This window comes from Melanaphis sacchari, unplaced genomic scaffold (genome assembly GCF_002803265.2).
Source record: "Melanaphis sacchari strain LSU unplaced genomic scaffold, SCAv2.0 Contig1_pilon_pilon, whole genome shotgun sequence".
In the NCBI taxonomy this organism is placed as follows: domain Eukaryota; kingdom Metazoa; phylum Arthropoda; class Insecta; order Hemiptera; family Aphididae; genus Melanaphis; species Melanaphis sacchari.
In genome coordinates, this window is record NW_020270976.1 from 1860490 (window position 1) to 1868400 (window position 7911).

The following is a 7911-nucleotide window of genomic DNA, read 5'->3' on the forward strand; positions in this document are numbered from 1 at the left end:
CATTTATATCTTTATTATGAGACATTGATTTTATGAACTCAAACTGATAATATTATGCGGCGTATTGATTACAAAAACCGACATAATTTACACATATAAGTATAGATCCGGCCCGTACCTATACTTTTCGATAACAATAAACGATTGATAACATTAACCGTGATTATAATAAGCGGCGACCACTGTACGTATATTGGCATGATTGACATGATGAAGTAATCACCCAGCGGTAACACTTACTGGCTAGAGAGTTAGAGTTATTTCAGGTCACGGTTCCAATTACACATTAACTTCTAGGTGGGTTTCCGGAAATGGATTTAAAGTTTAGAGTAATTATTAGAGGGCTAGAGTGGTTTGTAAGACGGGCACGGAAGAGTTTATAAGAATTTTTGGCTTCTTCTTAAACAGTGAGTATTTTTAAGACATACGGAGGAGCACATGTAATCATACGTAGAGAAATTGATTGGAATGTTTGAATTTTATAAATATTAACCAACATACCAAAACAGATAATGTTCTTACCATAAAGTTTCATGATAAGTTAATTCGCTCTAATTTTTAAACTCACAGAGCTAAACGTTATTTGCCGAGCGTAAATTTGCTATGTACCTAACGTATATTTGTAAGACAAAGACAACATAATTGCAGGTGTGAATCTGTGACGTCCTCTTAACCTATAGCTAAAAAGTTAATCTGAAGAAATAGTAATGGTTAATTTAACTATCGGTTGAACCTGATGGTTAACTTAACTGGATTTTTAAAACAGTTTAACTGGGACATAGTATTAACTGACAGTCAAGTCCTATTAACTGTTAGTTAAAGTCAATTGAAAAACTGGTCCTAAAAATCCGAGTTTAAGGCTTTGAGCGTTGCGTTGAGTTTTTTTATATTTTAGTTTTTAAATGATGAGTTATAAGTTTTAACTGAATATTTTGCTATAAGTAATTTATTTTAAACATTGTTAAAATATTACTTTATAATATTGTTACAACTATCTTAAAGAAATATTGTAACGTATAACTCTCTATAATATTGACATAATCTTTTAAACAAATATTTTCAATATGTTTTAATTATGTTTTTTTATAAAAATATTTTTATTGCATAATAAAAATACATTGTACTAATAATTGAACCAACATGTTGTCAAAATAATTCTAAAAACATATTTTCAAAATGTGATATGAATATTTTTGAACAATATTTTGCTCATTCATGTAAAAAACATATTGCACCAATATGTAATTTAGTAATATTGTAAGCAACATATGTGTTAAATATTGATTATGTTTAAATTGCTATGTGGGTATAGTACTACGTTGTTTAAACTCAGCACTACCATAAAAACTATTGAAGCTTTAAATTTTAAATAATTGTAAAATGTATCAAAAAACTAATTATAGTCAAAATTTTAAAAATTAAAGTTTTAATCACTGCGTTTATTATGTTGTAATCTACGTTTAAAACTATTAGACTTGGTTTAAAGACTAAAGTATAAACTATAGTATCGTATTATAGTTATCAGTAGCTCTAATTTAAGCAATTCACTTTTTATTCTTGTTATTTTAATTTTTATAGCCCATTTAAGAACTTCACTGCTTAAATTATTTCCCGACAGATTTCTCCATCTTTACTTTTCTCTAGTCTTGATTCTAGTGCACAACTTTGTAGGTTTGATTTGACTGTATTCATCCATCTCTGTCTAGTTCGTCTTCTAGGTTTTTTCTTATTTATTGTTTCTAATTTTGTATTACCTCATTGGATATTTAGACATGTCTGGCCTATTTTAAACGTTTGGGTCTTATATACGCTAGTAAATTTCCTTATTGTTCTAACACTGTATTCATCATTTTCTATGATAGGTAGGAGGGTCATTGATACAACGTAGGTTTTTCCTTTCAAAATTCATCAATTTCTCCACGTCACTTTTTGTGACTGATTATGTTTCACATTTCTAGGAATGGAGATAACTTGTGTATAGTATTGATCATAGATAGTAATTTGAACTTAAATAATTTTTCCAGGATGAAGTATCCTTTATTAGCTACTAAAATGTTTAGTTTTATCTAACCATGCATGTAAGCGTGTTATTTTAATTATTCATATTAATTCTTAGATATTTAAAGTCCGTTAAAGTTTGAAAAGTATATAATATAGCTGTTGACTACTAGGTTAGGTGTGTTTCTCCTTTATTTTTTTTAACTATGGCCACATATGTATTTGGTAATTCACGGTTTACTTAAATAAAACAATTTATTTTCATGTTAGTACTGAAAAATATGATATTTTTAGTATTAAAATTTAATTTCGAGGTATCTTTTAGAAAATTAGTACTTTCAATGTCTTTAAATTTTATTCGAAAATTATGATTCTTATAATTTATGTTTGAGAAATACAATTTGAATGTTGAACAACATTAATAATATTATTATAATTTTCAATTTTCAATGCAGATAATTTTATGTTGGTATTAATTGTGTTAGTACATAAAAACCAAATAAAAAGTAACAAAAACAATTATTTTTCATTTGTTTATCATGCCATGCCAATTATAGGAAGATTGCAGATTGGCTGTGTATTTAAACATTTCCAAGTAACTACAGTCAAAACTTTTTTTCTTTTAGAATTTTAATCAGTGGGTAATATGAATAATATGTATAACAACTAACAGAAATTTTATCGATTTTATTTAATATAAATGTACCAAATATTGAACTAAACATTATTTTTCGTTTGTTTGATATACCTAATATTTATGAAGGTTATAAATATTGTTATTTTTATTGGATTTGACTCGGATTACTTATATATAAATACATCTCTTTGTACATACGTCTGTTAAGAACAATTTTAATTTTAGAAGAGGTATATTAAATAGTGTTTAGTCTCTTTCAATTTATTTTTTGTAAGAGTAAGTATGTTCAATATTAATTTAATTTTTTAATAGATACAAAAATAAGCTAGTTGAAAATTACGATTATGATTTCAATTTTATCATCGAATTGTAACCGCTTTTGAAATGTTTGCCATCGTCGCTAAAAATATATAATAAAGACAAATATTATTCCATAGATAATTTTAAATTATTATGTTAAATTTAAAAATAAATACCATAATTGCACCACAATTTCATATTTAATTGCTCATATCGTTAAAATATACGTTGTTTCACAGTTCCATAATTATAGACCTTAGCTTATATTGGACAGGTATACAATAATTTACAATGCTATATGCAATCACGAGTGAATAAATTATTGAAATTTAATTTTATAATTATATTATTAAGCCTAAGTTGTAGATACTAACCTAGTCTTAATATCTGATGCTTGACGCGAACATATATTCCAGTTTAATTTCGTAATGATTTTCATGACTATGTTCAAAAACTGAATACTAAAAAAATAAAAAATATTATTTTTTAAATTAGATGTCAAGTATTATACGTGGAATAGCTTTTTGATGATTCGCATATTTTTATTATTTACAAAGTAAAGTATTATCAAATAGCTTTTTGAAACTCATTTTAAACACGCTGGTAGAAGTTTATTGTAACTATTATAATTTATAATATTAAATTAGTGTATTAGTGTATTACCTAACGTGATATAATTTTTTAAAAATCACTATAGTTTGTGTATAATATATTTAAAGTATACAAAAATAACTCTATATAAAACAAAGATTTACTAAATATGTTTAATTTAAGTATATCGATAATACTCGTAGCAAATATTGTCCAGATTAATATTGTAGTAAGCCACTGAAATTTATATTATGATTACAAAATTTGATAGGAACTATAAGTAAGTAGTAAATATTTATAATTATTCGTAATCAAATTACAATAAGATACTTATAAATCATAATTATAACTGATTTAATTTTATTAAAAATTAGTATTGTAAATATATTCTTATGGAACTTTCATGTTTATACCCTTTACCCTCCAAAAAATAAATAAAAATAAAGGTTCCAACTATATTCAATTTTTAATACATTAAAATTGTTACATAAACCATCATCGAAGTTAAAAACCAAAGCAAATTTATTTTTAATAAAAAATATAATAAAATTATATAACATAATAAATATAAGCATTAAAAAAAAAAAAATACAAAAATCGACCAATTATACATGTACAGTAAGAGCCGCTTATTAGGAACACTTTGGGACCAAGGTGAAATGTGTTGATTAACCGATTGTTTCTAATGATTGATTGAAAATAAAAATGAATAATACACGAAAGAAATATGTGTGTGTGTACCTATATTGTATAATTTAAAAAAGTATGTACAATAATGTATATATTTTACGATATTGTTATTTAAAATATTTATCAATCGTAATTTGTTTTTTGCGTTAAGTAACTCCATGACCATATTTTCATATGAGTAATATTGCCCCTTTGGCTTTGTCGCTTATTTTGAGTGCGTATGTGTGTTCAGGTAGAGAGCTCTAAAATAAAGCCCAGTCTCGTCCGCATTGAAAATATCAGAGGGTGAGTATTGGGCTAGCAAATCGGTCTAATGAGTTTCAAACCACGATTGGCCGCACGCAAATCGGCTTAAATCTTAGCGTTTAGACATTTTTAGATTTTTAGAAAAACGAAACACTAATGATCTTTACGGTACGCACGCCGAGGCTAAACTACAAACGGTACGACCGGTACGTACAGAAAGAGCATCCTTACGATAAGTACAGTAAAAATAAACGTAACGACAGCAAAGATGAGATTGTTATTCAGTTGTATATGTCAACTGACCTCCGCTTAATTGTTTCAGATAACCGATGTGATGTTTCAATAATCCGATTTATTTTCAATGTTCTAATATACGTCCGGTCCGATCCGTCCCGAGACATTTTGTTTCAATAACGCGATTGTATCAGTTATCCCCGTGTACCTAATAAGCGGCTTCTACTGTATTGCTTTTCCTATAATCCAAAAGAGTGAGGAAGTTGGCAACCTAGTCGAATAATTACAACTTATTAAAGCTACTGATGTGTCAACACCAACACTATCAGCTTCATATCTTAACGGAATAAGCATTAAATGGAAATTTATGAAGTGTCATATCCCTAGCTTGCCAAACTTTGGAAACTTATATTAATGTGCAATGAGATCTGTTTTTGAAGTTCAGAAAAGGGTTTACCTTTGAGTGTTTTGGACAGTATCCTAAACAACTAGAATAACGGTAATCTCAGTAACGTAATGAACGTACGTGATGAGAAATTTGTAGGTGCCATGCCGCCAAATTGGATTTACAAAATACCTAACTTACTACTACCTACTGTTATTCGACCTTAGTACTACATTTTTTACATGTTAATTTAATAATTAATGTACGCCATGTAAATACATATTGTATTTTATTTTAATTTATGTGCTCTAAGCCTCTAAGTAGAACATTATTATTGATCAAATTTTCAAATTTTACCATTGAAACTATTGTGCGATCGTTGAATGGAAATGCTAATGAGTATATTAAACGTTCTGACCTAGTTGTACATATGTGCAATTTTCATTAAATTTTCCAATATGCTCAATTAAATATTTGCTTTAAATTTGTAAATGTTAAAAAAATAGTGTACAATAACCAAAAACTAATATACATATTTTCAAATGTTGTTTGCAGATTTTCAATGTAAATATATAGATTCAATATGGCTTTGAAGTGTCAAAGTACATAGTTATGATGATTTTCAATTTTATAACGTGTTTTGATGACATAAAATGCTTACGATAAATTAGATTTTTAAAATTGTTTTCAATCGTGAAAAGAAAAGAAAATAATTATGGTTTGATAAAATTTCAAACATTTTTGAAATATAATAAAACATGAATGTTACTAATTTTGTTCTTGTAATAATAATAAAAAATATATGTACATGTATATATATTTAAAAAACATTTTTGATAAGAAAATATATTTATTAATTTATAATCTCTGTATTGTCTATTTAATTATAAAATATAAATTTAATTCTAACTTATAAGACTATTAGATATTTTATATTAAGCTAAAATTAAATATCATACTATTGTTATTTGTTTATTTTTATTTTTATTTCTGATCCCTCTGTCAACATAGCAATAGGATAAGACGTAGCACAAATGTATAAAATACCAGTTTAATATATTTTACATCACGCGTCGAAAAAGACAATCTGCATAATAATAAGTACCTACCTAACTGACCTAAATGATAAATTTAATGTACTATATTTGTCCGACGAATGACGAACAATGAACGTGCCACGTGTATTCAGAATAAGAAATAAAAATGTGAAAATTTAATTAAAAACATTAAGAAGAGCTAAATATGTTTAAGTCGAGGTATACACACGAATAGTATTAATATTCCTTATATCCTACTATACTATTTTAAGCATGCGCGTAAATAGGGGCTTTAAATGCAGAGAGCTTGAGCCCAAAAAGTTTCAAGGACGAAATAAAGCGTGAGATTTTATCTCCCACCCACTTCATACACACAATTTTGTTTATTATTTGTTTTAATTATCATTTATGTTTATGTTTGGACGACTTGGTTAATTGTATCCGCACACGCATGTATTCCCTGCTCATATACGTGTTAGTTAAATACTCGGACAATACATTTCATCCCAAAGCAGCAACACTCGGTGTGAAAAATTGTTTTTATGACTACTAACTACTTATAAATTATAACAGACCATTATTTATTTGTAAAACGTTAAAACGAAAATCAATGAAAACCTACCAACATATTATTATTACTATTAAAGATTAATAATGACTATTTCCATTGGTTATAAATTATATAATTTATTGTAATAAGGATTACCTACCTATATCCTACATTAAAATGTATAGTATTAAATATTTTAAGAAACTCTCTTAGGCTTCTCTCCCTATTTTTGTCCACGGTTTTAAATATTGTATTCGTTATATTATTAAGTTTAAATAGGCAAATAAATTCGATAAGCGATAATACTACTTTTTTACTTGTATTGCTTCAATATAATTTGAATTATATGATGATAATGCGCTGAATTTAATACATAAGTAAATTAAGAAGTTTTAAATAAATGTTAATAACGATGTAATAATAATAAAAAACAGAACATAATATCATTAATTATATAACGTGAGAGAGTTTGATGGTTTTATTCTAAAGAGATAACTATTTATTTTATGCTCACCTGTGTTGAGATGTTTTCCGTGCGTTTTTGTGGTAGATGTAGAGAAAACATAAAAATATTATTTTGTTTTAATTATTTTAAATTTATTTTTATAAAAAAAAAAAATAAAAAAAAATTGTCACGAAAAATTTAATTGTAAATGAATATGTAAAAATGATTAGTGATGTGCGTGACAAAATTTATGGATAGAAATAATACAGACGGACTTACAAGTGATAGACTGTCTGGAGCCTTTTCAACGGAAAGTGAAGGTTATGGACTGTTGCTTTGATTATCACGTGACTAATGAACTTCTGATAGATCCAGGATTAAATGAATATGTGATTAGTATAAGTATTTTTGATTATTTAGTTGTTATGTATTATTAACAATATGTTAATATTACCGATTTACCAAATTATATAACATACGCAATAAAAGTGTTAATTTGAATAATTTAAATAATTGACCATAGGTGAATAGCAAGGGAATCGGTAATTTAATAAAACAATATTAAATTGTAAATAGCATACAGAAAAAACGCCCGACATCGGTATATACACGTATCAGGTTCATATTACATAATGTACAACACTTATATGGCGTTTATCCGCTGATTCAATAATAATACAAATTAATTATTAATATTGTGTTGTCATCAATAACGAACGAGCGCATAAACGCTGTTAACCATCTAAATTTGAACAAATAAAAAATAAATTCAAAATCATTTTAATCAATATTACAATT